This window comes from Hylobates moloch, unplaced genomic scaffold (genome assembly GCF_009828535.3).
Source record: "Hylobates moloch isolate HMO894 unplaced genomic scaffold, HMol_V3 SCAFFOLD_21, whole genome shotgun sequence".
NCBI lineage: Eukaryota > Metazoa > Chordata > Mammalia > Primates > Hylobatidae > Hylobates > Hylobates moloch.
This window is the reverse complement of record NW_026652296.1, coordinates 39,646,025-39,663,566: the sequence shown is the minus strand read 5'-3', so window position 1 is coordinate 39,663,566 and position 17,542 is coordinate 39,646,025. Positions and strand designations below refer to the sequence as shown.

The window sequence follows — 17,542 nt, the reverse complement described above, 5'->3', positions numbered from 1 at the left end:
TTCTTTGCTTACTTCCTTCTTTTCTTTTCTTCCTTCCTTTTCCCCCTCCTTTCTTCCCTTTTCCCTCCCTCCCTCTTTCTCTCCCTCCTTCCTTCCTTCCTTCTTTGCTTACTTCCTTCTTCTTTTTTCCCTTCCTTTTCCTCCTCCTTTCTTCCCTTTTCCCTCCCTCCCTCTTTCTCTCCCTCCTTCCCTTCCTTCCCTCCCTCCTCTTCCTTTCCCTTCCCTTCTCCCTTCCTTCCTTCCTTCCTTCCTTCCTTCCTTCCTTCCTTTCTTCCTTCCTTCCCTCCTTCCTTCCTTCCCTCCTTCCTTCTTTCCTTCCTTCCCTCCTTCCTTCTTTCCTTCCTTCTTTCCTTTCTCTTTCTTATTTTTTCCTTTCTTCCTTCCTCCTTCCCTCCCTATCCCCATGTCTTGTTTCTTTTCCTTCTTTGTTTCTTTCTGAAATTTGGCCTCAATGAATCTTCTGAGACAATTTAGCAACCTCAACTGTTTTCACTGCCTCCGTCTCTATGTTCTGATCTTCCCCATGCCTGTTCTGGGGTATTGCAGGTTTCTGTGACAGTGACAGAATGTGACTGATAGCACCTCTTAGCCCATGGAATCCCAGACCAGGACTCAGAGCCTCACACTTCTTATCCTTGGATAAAGCATATGACTTCTTTGAGGCTCACTTTTCATGAAATGGGAATGAGAATATGGTCTTCACCCGTCTTACATAGATATTATTAAGATAGAAATGAGACATAAGGCTGGGGGTGGTGGCTGACACCTGTAATCCCAGCATTTTGAGAGGCCAAGGTGGGGTGATAGCTGGAGGCCATGAGTTCAAAACCAGCCTGAGCAACAAAGCAAGACCCCGTCTCTACAAAAATTTAAAAACTTAGCTGGGTGTGGTGGCATGCACCTGTAGTCTCAGCTACTTACGAAGCTGAGGTGGGAGGATCTCTTGAGCCTGGGAATTTGAGGTTGCAATGGGCTGTGATCACACCACTGTATTTGCCCAGGTGACAGAGTGAGACTCTGTCTCTAAATTAAAAAACAAAAAACAAAAAACAAATGAGATATAAGATGGATAAGTGAATTAAAAACTTTTCTAGGTGAAGTTTGCTGATTGAACATATGTGTCTGCATTTTTCTCCTCCTGAAGTCCCACTGGAATAATAACAAGCAATGGATTGTTTGGAAAAAGGCAAAACCCACTACAACGGAAAAAATTGGAGAAGAAATGACAATAACATGGTTTGGGAGTCAGAATACAGATAGATGAGTGGTAACTGATGAAAGAAAACAAAGCTCAGAAGGCCGAAGTGGGGAAAATTATAAAACAGCAGATGTGTGCTGCAAATTCCACAAACCTTGGGAACTAGGGGCAGCAGGTACCTCTGAAATTGGGGGTAAGGCAGAAAGACTCAAATAAGGAGGATTTGTTTAGTAAGCACTCAGATCTCTATGTCTTCACCCTACTGTGGGCAGCCAGGTCACCGCCCAGCCCTCTCAGCAAAGACTGGCTGGAGAGGATAAGGCATGGTCTCTGGGCTGTGCACTGCAGCAGTGCGATGAGGGGCAGCTGGATGCTGATGAGCCTCAGCCTTCTTTCCTGACCTGGCTCCCAGGATGCTGCAGTCAGTCTTCACCTTCCAGTCAGGAGACCTGGAGAGTGTTCTCTCGGGAGTCTGTCCAGCCAAAGAAGAAAGAGTTAAAGGTACTGAAATCAGCAGCTTCCCAGAAACATGGCCCATCTGGAGTCTCCTACAGTGGGGCTGCAGATGCCGAGTGTGGTTCTTGCACTCTGATCTTCCAATTAGTATTTAGTTCCTTACTCTGAAATGCTAGCAGAAAACTAAGAGTTACTCATGGGATTCATTTCCTATGACTACTATATCAAATTACCATCAACTTGGGGCTTGAAACAACACACATTTATTTTCTTGCGGGTCTGGAGGCTAGAAGTCTGAAATCAATTTTACTGGGTCAAGGCAAGGTATTGGCCAGGCTGGTTCCTGCTAGAGACTCCAAAGAATATGTTCCTTTGCCTTTTCCAGCTTCTGGAGGTGCTTAGATTTCTTGGCTTATGGCCCCTTCACTCCAGTTTTTGCTTCTGTTGTCACATGGCCATCTGTCTCTGTTGATCTTGCCTCCTTCTTTTAAGGACGCTGGTAATTACATTTAAGTCTCGCTGAGATAATGCAGGATAATCTCCTCATCTCAAGATTCTTAATTTGATCTGAAAAGTTCCTTTTGTCATATACAAGTCCTGGAGATTAGGGCATGGGAAGCCCATTATTCAGCATATCACAACTGTCTCATGAATAATCAGGATTTCCTTGATAGAAGTAAGCCTAAGGCATCCAGACATACATAGAATCATACTATTATGTACCATTTTGAGGGGGTGGAATTAAGAAAATAGTCACAAATAATTTTCTATGATCTGTGGTTCAAAAGAAGAACCTAGTTGAGAAAGACTGACTTAGAATAAAATAAAGGTGAAAGTAATGAGACAGAAGAAGCATAGAATAGTTAGGAAGAAGACACTCTAGAAACAGACTATTAATACTTTATGGCAGTGGCCCGCAACCTTTCTGACACCAGGCACTGGTTTCATGGAAGACAATGTTTCCACGATGGAGGTTGAGGGGGTTGGGGGTGGGGATGGTTTCGGGATGAAACTGTTCCACCTCAGATCATCAGGCATTAGATTCTCATAAGGAGCACACAACCTAGATCCCTTGCATGTGCAGTTCACAGTAGGGTTCACATTCCCATGAAAATCTAATGCTGCCAGTGATCTGACGGGAGGTGGAGCTCAGGCAGTAATGCTCATTCACCAGCCACTCACCTTCTGCTGCGTAGACTGGTTCCTAACACGCCATGGACCTGGCTTACGGCCCCTGGTTTGCAGCCCAGGGACTGGGGACCCCTGCTTTAGGGAGATAAGAAAATAAACTGCAATAATCAAAAGAGAACAAGATGTTATAAAAAACGTTCAGAGAATACAAATAAACTCTTGGAAATGAAAATAACCTAGCAGCAAAGAAAACCTCAAAATAAGTTTCCAGATAAAGTTGAGGTATTCTTACAAAAAACAGAGCAAAAAGAAATAGATGGAAACTAGAAGAGAAAAGAAAATTAGAGAATGAGTCCAAGATACCCAACATCTGATTAATAGAAGTTGCAGAAATAGGATTAAATAAAACTTATGAAATAAAATAATAAATGGAAAAAATTCAAAAAACTTTCCAAGTTTTTTAGAATGTAAGTTTTCAGATTGGAGGGGTCCCTCAAGTTTTTATCATAATGGGTGAAAATAGGCCTATGGCAAGGCACATCATCACTGCAGTCAAAAAGAAGAGGTATATCTTTCTATATCTATAGATATACCTATATCTATATCTATATCTAGACCTAGATCTAGATATAGATCTAGATCTATAGAGAGGCTTGTAAAGAACCTAGGATTAGGAAGGCTTTGAAGTTCTCAATGCCAACTAGAAGGCAATGAAGCATGCTTTCAAACTAGTGAAGAAAAATGATCTCCAACTAGAATTCTACTCCCAGCTGAGCCACCGCCAAAAGCTATTCAAGGTGTGTGTTCCATCAAAATTACAGAGTAAATCCAAAAAAGGAAGACAAGAGGTATAGGAATGAGAAGATCCAACACAGGAGGTTACCGAGTGGCAGCAGACTCTGGAAAAGACCTGCTGCATTTGGCTGTGCAGGATGTACACTGCTCGACTTCTGGGCAAGCCATTCTTTTCATTTTCTCTGTGAGTGACATAGAAATAGAGAGAAATCACGACAATTTAGAGCCCCTCTGAAGGCTCCTGGGGAGACTGCCTTAGGAAATTAAAATCAATAGAAAGCCTCATGCATTAAGAAGAAATTTAGACAATTGATAGCATTTGTGATTGAATGAACGATAAATACACAGAAATCTAAGCAAATCAAAAGAAAACAATGATTAACTTTGGAGTATTAATAACTACAAAAATTAAATCATAATAAGATCTGAGGAGTATTTACATATTCATAATAATTCAAACACTGATGATTTATCTCTAACTACAAATTTTGAAATAATTATGTTGGGAGAAGCCAGGTTATGGGAAAGTGGCATGTGTGTACAGAGGTGACGTAAAAGTCAAGATGTAGCAATAAAAACATATTCTTCAAGAAAGGCCAGCATATGCCAAAACAATCAGCTAAGATCCGTCAAGGGGGCTGATGAGTAGGGGCAATGATATTTTATAACAAAACTTGAATTGTTAGGCTCTTTAAACTGTATGTATTTGTAACTTTGCTAAAAATAGAAACTAGTAAAAGTTTTAAAATTTCTTTCAACCCTGGGAAAGTCATTTAATCTCTCTTAGCCTCGATTTTATCTGGGTGAGTGTGCACAGGGGCATATGTGTATCATGCCTGGCACAGCTGAGGTGCAGAGTGAAGGCTAGTGTTACACGTGTCATCAGCATCATTGTGAGCTGATGTTACTGCCATAGAGCTTGCTATGCACAGAGTTGGTGTTTGAGTCAGAGGAGCAAAACTGAGTCCCTGGTACACATCATTTAATTACCTGCACCTGTGCTCCCCTCTTATGTCTGGCTTGCCAGGAATTGCTCACATTGACACTGGTCCAATTGTCCCATATAACTAATGTTTATGGTTTCTTTTGACTAAACATAGAAATTGACTCTCCCAGTCTTAAAACTTGAGAAAGTTACATGTGTCTTACCTGAGTTTCTTCCTCAGGAAACCTATAATCAGGCCTCCCAGATTATATCAAGGACCTGAAACTCATCAGACCACTGCATCTGGACAATGAGATGCCAGACTCCCCCCACCTGTCATGACTGCCTAACCGGCCACCTGCTTCCTGTGGACCAATTCCTCTCCCCTACCCTCCCTAATACCTATTTTCCCACACATGGTTACATTTCTTCCCTGTTATATAAACCTTTAATTTAAGTCAGTTGAGGAGATGGATTTGAGATTGATTTCCCATTTCCTCAGCTGCAGCACTGAATTAAAGCCTTCTTTCCTGGCAATACTCACCTCAGTGATCTCAGTGATAGGCTTTCTGTGCTGCAAGCAATGGGACCTAGACCGAAACCCTGGTGTTTTGGTGACATCAGCAGGAGAGGTTATGCCCAGATGTGCGTGATGGTTGAGGCCAGAGTTGGGGATCCTGTCCATTCCCATGGCTGGAAAAAGAAGAAGCTGTCTGGTCTTGGAGATGAGGCAAATCTTCAGCTCTTAGAGAAAGATTAAAGATAACCCGCGTGGAAGCAATGGTGCCGATAGACCAAGGCAACACAGCTTTGTTCAGTGAACAACGACAATGAGGAAGTCAGTCATTTCTAACCTGGGAACAGCTGGCAGCAACCTGGTCTCCTGTCGAGCTCATCCCTGGTGCTGAGGTCTGGAGATGCAGAGACTGTTCTGGATGCTCTTTTAGAAATGTGGGCTCATCTAGGCCGGGCGCGGTGGCTTTGGGAGGCGGATGCGGGCGGATCACGAGGTCAGGAGATCGAGACCATCCTGGCTAACATGGTGAAACCCCGTCTCTACTAAAAATACAAAAAATTAGCTGGGCGAGGTGGCGGGCGCCTGTAGTCCCAGCTACGTGGAAGGCTGAGGCAGGAGAATGGCGTGAACAACGGGGGGCAGAGCCTGCAGTGAGCCGAGATCGCGCCACTGCACTCCAGCCTGGGTGAAAGAGCGAGACTGCTTCTCAAAAAAAAAAAAAAAAGAAATGTGGGCTCGTAAGGATGTGTCAGGGATCATCTCCCCCGGTCCAGACCAGCAAGGGCTCTAGACAAAAGGGCTCCAGGACAAAAGTCCATTCCCTGATCAGACTCTAAGGGCCACAACAGCTGAGAAAGGAAGGTCTGGCTGTAAGGAGAGCAAGCTCTACCAACATGTGCGAAGGAGGGCCACACTTCCCTGTCTCTCTCTCCCACCATCTGGAAAGCTGGCGAATATTTCCCATCATCATCATCTCTCATTTCTATCTTTGTGTGTCCTTAAGTAAGCACATTGTATTGTGAGGGAGTGTAAGGAACATGGGTTCAAAATTTTGAAACAGGAAGACTGGATTCAAGAATAGCCCATGTTACCCCTGACTGTGTGATTCTGTGTAATTTTATCTCTCTGAGTTTTCATTTCCTCGTCTGTGGAATAGGGGTAACAATCCCTTCCCTAGCTACTGAAAAAGGTTTAACACAGCTTAACTAAAAGGTTTGACAAAGGGCAAATGGTACAGCACAGGTCAAAACTGCTTTGTAAGGAGCTGAGAGACAGGAAGGAAACCAACATTTATAGAGCGCCCACCCAGTAGCAGGTGCACGGTGGCTACGGTGATACCTGCCCTTGATGTGTACTCTCTTCTTCACATTGATATGGTGCTGTAAGTGTTAGGACTTTTTCTATGGAGCAAGAAACTGAAGGTGGTAGGGAGAATAACTGCCTAAGTCACACGTGAGTGGAAGTGTGAATATGAGGTCCTTAGGATGTCACTGGCTGGGTGCTGGGGCTTCAGCAATGAAGAAGCCATTATATCCCACTGGTGGGAAATGAAAATTAAATAAGTTAATAAACAAACCAGACAAGTATAGAAAAAATACTATGCAAAAAATAAACGAGTACCTGTAAGATGGGGCTGTCTCACACTAAGGGGTCAGGAAGGGGCTTTCTGAGGAGGTGATATTGGCACTGAGACCTGAACAACCAGAAGAATCAGCCATGTGAGGATTGTGGGGAAAAGCATCCCAGGAGACGGGAAGAGCAAATGCAAAATCCCCAAGGGGTATTGAGGTGTGTGCATATGAGGGGCAGAGAAAACCAGCACAGCAGCCATACTGTGAGCAAAAGGTAGGGAGAGGATGTTGTAGAAGATGAGGATACAGAGGCTTAGAGGAGCCCTTCTGGGCCTTAAAGGTCACAGCAAGGAGACTGATGTTCATTTGAGGTGCGTTGGGAAGACACTGGACAGGTCTAGGCAGGGGCTGCTCCGTCTGGTTTGTACTCTCGGTGTGGCCATTGTTACATGGTTTTGTGTTTGGCGGCTCCCCAGGCTTTGTTTCCATTAACATCAAGTTGCTGGGAGAAATCGCACAGCTGGGGATCCCCCTCTCCACCCGTGGTTTCAGCACTTGCCTGCCACCCCTAAGCAACTTTAGGCATTGGAGGTGGTGTTGGGGTGGGGGTGGCTGTAGGGAAAGAAAGAGTCAGGGCAAAACCCCTAAGGCCAAAAGAAGTGCTCTTCTTGCCTGCCAGTAGTGAACCAACCATCAAAGCAGGGAGCTGGTGATCACTACAGAAGGCAGTCCTGAAATATTTGGCAACAAACACCAACAAGCACCAACAAGCCATCAACAGCCAAGCAGTTATGTTGTTGTAAATAAAGACCCTCTATCCTTCTACCAGCTAGGGTGGGCTTTTTTGGCCAACAAAAGACACATGGAATTTCAGGGCCTCCTCAGAAAATACTTTCATTGATCTACCTCTGAGGACAAATAAATAAAAAATATAAAGAAATATTGACTGAGTGTGGTGGCTCATACCTGTAATGTCAACATTTTGGGAGGCCAAGGTGGGAGGATGGCTTGAGCCCAGGAGTTTGAGACCAGCTTGGACAATGTAGTGAGACCCCAATCTCTACAGAAAAATTAAAAATTAGCTGAGTATGATGGCATGCATCTATGGTCCCAGCTACTTCGGAGGCAGAGGTGGGAGGATTCCTTGATCTCGGAGGTCAAGTCTGCAGTGAGCTGTGATTATGCCACTGCACTATCATGGCTCACTGCACTCCAGTATGGGTGACAGTGTGAGACCCTGTTTCCAAAAAAAAAAAACAAAAACAAAAAAAACCGAAAAGAAAAAAAAAGGAAAATATTAATAAAAACATTTTTGCAGGGTAATTTTTTGGTAAAATATGTATTTCTATGTAATAATTGATACATATGAAAGACTCTAATATATCTCATTTTGAATTGATGAAGCATTGTATTAAAATAAACATTGAACCCACCATCCACCTTGAGAAAGTGTACATTACTAAAACTGTTGAAATTAACTGTATGTATCTCCCTGATTCCATTCACTCACCTTCCCTGGAAGGTAACCACTACATTACATTATTTGGAAGTACAAAATTTATTTTTCCTTCTTCCTTTTCTAAAGAGTTTCCTTCCACATTTTTGTTTTGAAAATCTTTAAACCTATAGAAAGTTGCAAAATAGTACAATAGATACCAATTTACTCCTCATCTAGATTCACCAATTGTTAATGTTTTGCTCAATTTGTGCTTAGTTATCTATCATCTATCTATCTGTCTGTCTGTCTGTCTATCTATCTATCTATCTATCTATCTATCTATCTATCTATCTATCTATCATCTATGTATCTATCTATCTATGTATCTATCTATCATCTATCTATCATCTATCATCTGTCTATATCTTTCTTCCTTTCTTTCTCTCTCTCTTTCTCTAATCTTTTCTGAACCCATTTGAGATGCAGTTATGCACACATAACCTTTGATCTGCAGATGCTCTAAGACCAAGGATCTTTGCCTACACCAAAATCAGGAAATTTTGCACTGGAACAACACTGTTATCTAATATGGTGTATATTCAAATTTCCCCAATTGTCCCAGTATGTGTCCTTAATAACCGTTTTCCTGTGTGTTTGCTCCAGGATCCAGCCCAGCTTCACACGTTGCATTTGCTGACTTATCTCTTTAGCCTCCTCTATAGTAGAACAGTTCCTCAGCCCTTTCTTCCCCCATGACATTGGCAATTTTGAAAACCTCAGGCTGTTATTTTTGGAATGTCCCTCATTTGGGATTTGTCTGATTGTTTCCTCACGAGGAGATTCAGATTAATAAAAAATCAAAGCCCCTTTAAAGGCTTCAAACTGAATGAAATCTGCTCTCAATTTGCTTCGACACCGGGGACGCTATTGCACAGGGGAGTTGAGCCTGGACGGCATAGTCTACCTCTGGAACAGATTTCAGCTAAGCTGGGTAAGGCTGGTAGCTGAGTTGTCAGCCTAACACTCCAACAGAGCTGACAGGAACTGTAGACACCCCTGTTATACCCTGAGTTAAGTCTTTATTTCCAGTTCATCTCTGCAGTGGGCCTTCCCAACCCAGAGGTCTGCTCTGTTTCATGCAGACCGAGATTATCATCCATGAGGAATCGCTGAGATATAAGAGGAGGCCCTGGGTGCCAGTGAGGTGGACTTGATGGCTGGCAGATGTTCACTGCACTAGCTGCTGGGACAGAGGCCAGCAAAGTGAAAACGCATGTGGAGTCCCAGTAGGCAAAAAGCAATTTCCTGAGCTGGGCCTTGGTCAGGAGGCTGCAGTTTTACCCTTCCCTGCATTCAATGGCTATGGGGAGGCTGATGGCAGGACTTGAACCTGATGCTTCATTTCCAAAGGCCCAGCCTTCAGGAGCCCTCATGTCCTGCACAGGCAAGAGGCAGTTCTTCACCTCCTAAGTGTGCAGGGCCTCAGCAGTGCTCCTTGGACACTGCTCATGCTGATATTCACCAGCCCCAAATGCATTAACTCCCAGGAAGCTTGGGTTTCCTCATGAGGTGGCACAATTTAACTGCAGGCCTGGTTGAGTGGAAGTTTTCACACATTTATTTCCCCTCTAAAGGGCTTGCATCTATAGCCACATTTCTCTCCATCTCTGAGAATGGCTCATGGGGAAGCGGGAAGCAGAAATTGCTGCAGGTTGCTTGTTTTGTTCCTGGCGTTGGGGGTATGGACTTTCCACTTCATCTCCCCTCTTCCTGGAGACGAGGCATGAGACACTGGCTTCACCACGATGAGGCTGCTGAGACAGAAGCAGGAAAACAGGAAGGCCATGGGCTCCAGAGCCGGGTCCACTCACTGCTGCGCCTTCCCATGGTTTAGCCTTTTCCAGCCTTAGTTTCCTGAACTGAAGAATGGGGATGACAATACTCACAGGGCTGCCAAGAGGATGGCTGTAGACACCCATACATGGATGCTGTAACGTCAGACACTCTAGAATGTCACTTGGTTCTTAGCCTGCGATCTGCTGAGAGTCCCTCAAAATTCTAGGAGTAGAATTCAAGAGATTTGTAAACTTCAATAATATAATTGCACCTTTATTAACATGGAAAGTGATGCACAACTTAGCATTTCCTTCAATTCTGTGGACAACAACTCGTGGCAGTGTTAGTAGTACCTGTGACTGTCATCAATAGAAACCATAGATATTTTCATATTACATTACAGTTTTATAGGCATTTGAAAACATTATTTACGCTCATTATGACTTCAAAATCATGTTAACGATTAGACATACAGCTAGATCCTGCTATTTAGTGTGCCAATTAATGATCACAGATATTAGCATATCATAAATTTGTTGTAAGATATTTTGATAACTGTAGTTCAGTATAAGTGGTTTCCTTTGTACTCCTGTGTATTTTACTTAATGTGCTTATAAGCATTTTGAGAAGGGATTCAACGGCTTTACCAGAAGTGTCCTGTGTTCAAAAAATGGTTCAGAAGTGCTGCTCTAGCTACTTGGGCTTTGGGTAGTAACTTTCCTTTCTCAGGGGCTCTTGCTGGGTCCTGGCTGAAGACGTGAGGTGGCTTTCTTACTCATAATTTCTTCCTTTGCTGCCCTTCTGAAAATGGAGATAGTCAGTGGGAAGGCAAAGGCCTCGAGGGGATCTGAACTGTTCCTCACTGTCTTCAGATTGGTGGATGACAGAAAGGCCTGCCAAGGACATTCATATGTGGAACAGAACAGACATGCATGAAGTATCAGAGTTGTTGCCCAGATTATACCAGAAAAGTGAAAAACAAACTGAGCTGCAGGTCAAATTGAGGAAGCAACGACTCTCTTCTCTTCTGCAATGAGGCTGAGAATTAGAAATCCCTGCTGGGCGCAGTGGTTTACGTTATAATCTCAGCACTTTGGGAGGCCGAGGTGGGCAGATCACCTGAGGTCAGGAGTTTGAGACCGGCCTGGCCAACATGGTGAAACCCCGTCTCTACTAAAAATACAAAAATTGGCTGGGTGTGGTGGCGTATCCTGTAATCCCAGGTACTTGGGAGGCTGAGACAGGAGAATCACTGGAACCCAGGAGGCGGAGGTTGCAGTGAGCTGAGACTGTGCCACTGCACTCAAGCCTGGGTGACAGAGCGAGACTCTGTCTCAGAAAAAAAAAAAAAAAAAAAAAAAAAAGAATTGGAAATCCCCACAGTCACGAGCTAGGAGAGCCAAAAATCTGCCTCTTGAATTCTGGGAAATAGGGATGTGAAGCTGGAGGCTCTAGTGAAGCCTCTCAGGCTACTTGCTCTTGGATGCCGGTTTTGACCAACAGACGGAGAAGTGCATGCTCACCAAACTACAAAGCTAGACTTGTGGGCCAGCTTGTCATACCCAAATCCAAAAGAATGTAGAGGCAGGAGCTCCAGGAAGAAAAGCAAATAACTTCTAATCTGGACACGGGTGGAATCATCCCTTCTAATGGTGCAGCACTGGGCAAGTGCCTTAACCTCTTTGACCTTAGTATTCTCCTCTATAAAATGGGGGGATTGGGGATCATGTCTACCACTGAGGATTTAATGACAGCATATAAATAGAGCCTGGCAGGTGGCAGAACCATGATATATGTTCAGCATTGTTAGTTCTTGAGGTGGGTAACTGTTGTTTTTTCCTAATCAAACTCCATCCTCCTCTTGTTCTGGTGACAGTACCCGGACTTTCCTTTAGAAAATCACCGCCGGGCGCGGTGGCTCATGCTTGTAATCCCAGCACTTTGGGAGGCTGAGGTGGGCGGATCACGAGGTCAGGAGATGGAGACCACGGTGATACAAAACATTAGCCGGGCGTGGTGGCGGGCGCCTGTAGTCCCAGCTACTCGGAGAGGCTGAGGCAGGAGAATGGCGTGAACCCGGGAGGCAGAGTTTCAAAAAGAAAATCACCTTCCTCAGTTCTGGCCAGGACAATCAGGCAAGAGAAAGAAATAAAGGGTATTCAATTAGGAAAAAAGAAAGTCAAATTGTCTCTGTTTGCAGATGACATGATTGTATATTTAGAAAGTCCCATTGTCTCAGCCCAAAATCTCCTTAAGCTGATAAGCAAATACAGCAAAATCCCAGGATACAAAATCAATGTTCAAAAATCACAAGCATTCCTATACACAAATAACAAACAGAGAGCCAAATCATGAGTGAACTCCCATTCACAATTACTACAAAGAGAATAAAATACCTAGGAATCCAACTTACAAGGGATGTGAAGGACCTCTTCAAGGAGAACTACGAACCACTGCTCAATGAAATAAAAGAAGGCACAAACAAATGGAAGAACATTCCATGCTCATGGATAGAAAGAATCAATATTGTGAAAATGGCCATATTGCCCAAAGTAACTTATAGATTCAATGGTATCCCTATCAAGCTACCACTGACTTTCTTCACAGAATTGGAAAAAGCTACTTGAAATTTCATATGGAACCAAAAGAGAGCCTGCATAGCCAAGGCAATCCTAAGCAAAAGGAACAAACCTGGAGGCATCACGATACCTGACTTCAAACTATACTACAAGGCTACAGTAACCAAAGCAACATGGTACTGGTGCCAAAACAGATATATAGACCAGTGGAACAGAACAGAGGCCTCAGAAATAACACCACACATCTACAACCATCTGATCTTTGACAAACCTGACAAAAACAACAAATGGGGAAAGGATTCCCTATTTAATAAATGGTGTTGGGAAAACTGGCTAGCCACAGGTAGAAAGCTGAAACTGGATCCCTTCCTTACACCTTATACAAAAATTAACTCAAGATGGACTAAAGACTTAAATCTAAGACCTAAAACCATAAAAACTCTAGAAGAAAACCTAGGCAATACCATTCAGAACATAGGCATAGGCAAAGACTTCATGACTAAAACACCAAAAGCAATGGCAACAAAAGCCAAAATTGACAAATGGGATCTAATTAAACTAAAGAGCTTCTGCACAGCAAAATAAACTATTATCAGAGTGAACAGGCAACCTACAGAATGGGAGAAAATTTTTGCAATCTATCCATCTGACAAAAGGCTAATATCGAGAATCTACAAGGAACTTAAACAAATTTACAAGAAAAAAACAACCCCATCAAAAAGTGGGCAAAGGATATGAACAGACACTTCTCAAAAGAAGACATTTATACAGCCAACAGACATATGGAAAGATGCTCATCATCACTGGTCATCAGAGAAATGCAAATCAAAACCACAATGAAATACCATCTCACGCCAGTTAGAATGGTGATCATTAAAAAGTCAGGAAACAACAAAGGCTGGAAGAGATGTAGAGAAATAGGAATGCTTTTACACTGTTAGTGGGAGAGTCAATTAGTTCAACCATTATGGAAGACAATGTGGCAATTCCTCAAGGATCTAGAACTAGAAATACCATTTGACCGAGTAATCCCATTACTGAGTATATACCCAAAGGATTATAATCATGCTACTATAAAGACACATGCACAGGTATGTTTATTGTGGCACTATTCATAATAGCGAAGACTTGGAACTAACCCAAATGTCCATCAGTAATAGACTGGATAAAGAAAAGTGGCATGTATACACCATGGAATACTATGCCACCATAAAAAAGGATGAGTTCATGTCCTTTGCAGGGACGTGGATGAAGGTGGAAACCATCATTCTCAGCAAAATATCACAAGGACAGAAAACCAAACGTTGCACGTTCTCACTCATAAGTGGGAGTTGAACAACGAGAACACATGGACACAGGGAGGGGAACATCACACACCGGGGCCTGTCATGGGGTGGGGGGAGGGGGGAGGGATAATATTAGGAGATATACCTAATGTAAATAATGAGTTGATGGGTGTAGCAAACCAACATGGCACATGTATACCTGTGTAGCAAGCCTGCACATTGTGCACATGTACCCTAGAACTTAAAAGTATAATAATAATAATAAAAAGAAAATCACCTTCCTCTATGTGTTTTGTGTGGAGCCAGTGCTGCCTAAATCCTGCAGTGCATACACAAGTCGGTGTTGGCCAACCAGAGCATCCTTACTGCTCTGCACCGTGATAGATTTAGGGTTGGCCCATTATCAGGACAGATTCGTGAGAACTCCATCCCAGACTTACACTAGAACCATCAAGGGAAGAGTCCTCCTTGCACTGAGGCCACTAATCCTGGCACTGCGGGCATCAATCTCAGCCCTCTAAGGATACAATCTCCCTAAGAAAGCAGGACTGAGAGATGGAGATGACATCATTTGAGCTCCTGACTCCCACGGTGCCTGAAGCTAGAAGACTGCTGGAATTTTTAGTTAAGTGAGCAATAAATCTCGTATTTCTTTGAGCTAATATAAGTTTGGTTTCTGCCCTTTACAGTGACAAGAGCATTGAGAAATTCCATTCATTTTTGTCTCCCTGTCTATGGAAAGAGTGGCTAGGAAGGGTTAAAACCAGTAGTCAAGCGGACAAGTAGTGGAGGTGAGGACCAAGGGGACAAACTAGGGGATTCTCCCTCCACCGCCAGATATAAGAAGGCGGGCTTGGAAAGATGAGGTATTCACCGCCACTCCTGCCTGTCTGTAGCTGAGTGTCTCACTAGGGGTGACTCCCCAGCACTTCCAGGGAGAATGCCCTGATGCAGTGATTCCGGAAGCCAAGAATAAGCACAGGGACAGTTCCCGGTGGGAGATGTGGCAGGCCTGGCAGAGACTGGCTCAGAGGTCACAGCACTCTCCAACTCTGCTTCATCTCTCTCTTAAAAAACCCAAACAAACAACACTTTATTGAGGGATGATTAACATACAATAATCTGTATATATATTATTAAAATGTTTTATTTTTAATTTTCATGGGTACAAGGTTGTACATACTTAATGCATGCAACTTGGTACGTGTGGAGATAAGTATGCAAGGTGAAACCACCACCACAATCAAGGCCATAAGCCTATCTATAACCTCCCAAAGTGTCCTTGTCCCCTTTTTATTTATTTATTTTTGTGATAAGAACACATAACACAAGATCTATCCACTTAACAAATTTCTAAGTACACAATATAGTATTGCTGGCTATGGACACTCTGATGTACAGTAACTCTTTAGGACTTACTCATCTTTATAACCAAAACCTTGTGCCCTTTGACTAATATCTTTCTCTTTTCCCCTCCCCTCAGCTCCTGGCAACCATCATTCTACTCTTTGCTTCTGAGTTTAATTGTTTTAGATTCCTCATGAAAGTGGTATCTTGCAGTAATTTTCCTTCTGTATCTGGCTTATTTCACTTAGCATGGTGTCCTCCAGGTTCCTTCATGTTGTTGCTAAGGCAAGATTTCCTCCTTTGTTAAGGCTTTTTTGTATGCATCCATTACATACGCATACTCTGCTTCATCTCTTGAATGCTGCCAAGATGCTCACTTTATGCATGCCCTCTTCCCTCAATCATGCATCTTCTCTTTGCCCACTTCTCTTAAAGTATAAATCTCTCTCATCCCCATCAAAACTTGGCTCTCTGGTGTTCCAGTCTGCTGACATTCTGCTAGCCAAGGTGGCGCTTTGTAATAAACCAGGGGTTCCAAACACACACCAGATTTTATATTGAACGACCCTAAGGCTTAAAATGGTTAAAAGTTGAGCTGCTTGTCGGAGGGCCAGCAGGCTCCACGTCCTGCATGCATGGCCTCACTGGCCTGCTGTGTGCTGGTCTCAGGGTGCCCTTCGGTATGGTAGCATCCTTATTGCAAGTGAGAAACTAGTCTCCTCTGAACCTTTGATTTCAAAAGAAATAAATTTGGAGCCTTTTTAGATGGGTCGGAGAAGAAAACGAAGGTGAGAAAAGTCAACCAGAGCATAAACATTCCCTGGCAAACTCACAGCAGGGTGTGGTTGGAGCCAGCCTTGAACCCTGCATGCTTTCAAAATGGCACCTCCTCTCAGGTTTGGTCTTCACAGGCTCCTGGTGGAGCCCAGCGTTTCATGGGAATTGGCTACACTTGGAGAGCCACAAGCATGTACCATGTGCCTAGCATTAACTGTCATTATCTCCTTTAATCTGAACGATGCTCCAGGTAGTCATTGTTAATGCCATTGTACAGATAAAGACATTGATCCTCCATATGGACAGTGGAATAATGAGGCCTATCTGGTTCTTTCTTCTGTTAAGGTCTGTGTTAGCTTGTCTTAGAGATGGTGCCTGCAGTCCTCCCCTCCACATAGGCTTTTATCACTCTTCCTGTTAATAGGTGGAATCTGTTTCCTGCTCCCTGAATCTGGGCGAGCCTGTGACTTGCTTTGGTCAGTAGAATGAAGCAGAAGTGACACTGTGTCAATTCCAGGCCTAATGGTTGAGAGATCTGGGAGTTTCTGTGTTGGCCCTCCTGGAAATGGGCTGCTGTGCTGTAAGAACATCCATGCTATCCTGGTACAGGGATGCCATGGGAAGAGGCCCTGGAGGATGAGTCAATACATGGAGGAAGAGGCCACCCAGCAGCACATGCAGGTGCAGATACCTGACAGAGGCTGTCTGGGAGGCTCTAGCCCCACCCAGCTGAACACAGGAATGGCCACAGCTGACATGGTGTAGCTTTAATCACTTGTTTTAGTTTAATAATAAATTGTTTCAAGCTGCTACATTTTGAGGTGGTTTTTTATGCAGCACTAAATAACTGAAAGAGTTTGCCTCTCTTTTCATTGAAAATTAACTTCTTGTGGCAAATGGTCAGCTCTGATGTTTTTCAAAATTAGGAACAATTGAGCTATATTCTTCCTGTAGCAATGGTAGACAACGAATTGGAACCAGGAAAAGCCCAACTTTAAACCCTGGCCTCCTGAGAAAATCAGCATCAACTTCACTCCCTGCAGTCCATTCTAGCCAGATTTTGTTTGGTAGTGGCAGTGGTCTGAGCTCATAGCCAGGAAATTTGAATGCAAAAATTTCCACTTTTGGTGGGCTGTGACATAGTCTACATTCTACTTTGGGAAATACTTGTGTTTTCCAAGGATAGCTTAGTTTATCATGTGAGATTCTGCTTCAGTGGCCATCCTTACGCTGATACTATGTAAAGAGACAGGAGTGTCTTTCATCTTAGAAAGATCTAGATGAGGTTTTTGCTTTGCTAAGGGGCGGGAATTTAGGCCCTGGCAAAGGCAGATAACCTAACAGATGCCTCATGGATAAAAATTCTGCAGAAGCAAGGTGCTTGGGAAGGTCGGCCTGGAATAGTAGTTTTTCTCTGGATGTGGGGTAGTTTACCTCTCTATGTCAATTTTTATTGGGTAGGGCTTGCCTGCCTTTATGTTTTTAAAACAAATGTTGGTTCTATATTTGAACTCCCTGAGCCAACTTTGATGAGGGGCAGGAAGACAGAGCCAAGATGGCAAAAGCATTCTGCAGGCATCGGATTCCCTACATGGTGGCTTCTCATGTGATCATTTTCCAGCCCCCGAAAGCCTTTTAGGAACTCAGATGGAAGCACTTATCCTCAGACATGTGGCTCATTCTTGT

At 43.5% G+C, this 17,542-nt stretch overlaps 1 long non-coding RNA gene across 1 annotated transcript in view; it reads right to left on the bottom strand.

Moving 5' to 3' along the window:
- Positions 1–17,542, bottom strand: part of LOC116461104 (uncharacterized) — a 99,124-nt gene that overhangs the window by 13,019 nt on the left and 68,563 nt on the right. The window contains exons 2-3 of the long non-coding RNA XR_004245986.2: positions 3,669–3,762; positions 2,837–2,920 (exon numbers count right to left, since the gene is read on the bottom strand). This is a non-coding gene — a long non-coding RNA (uncharacterized LOC116461104). The remainder of the gene's footprint in view (positions 1–2,836; positions 2,921–3,668; positions 3,763–17,542) is intronic.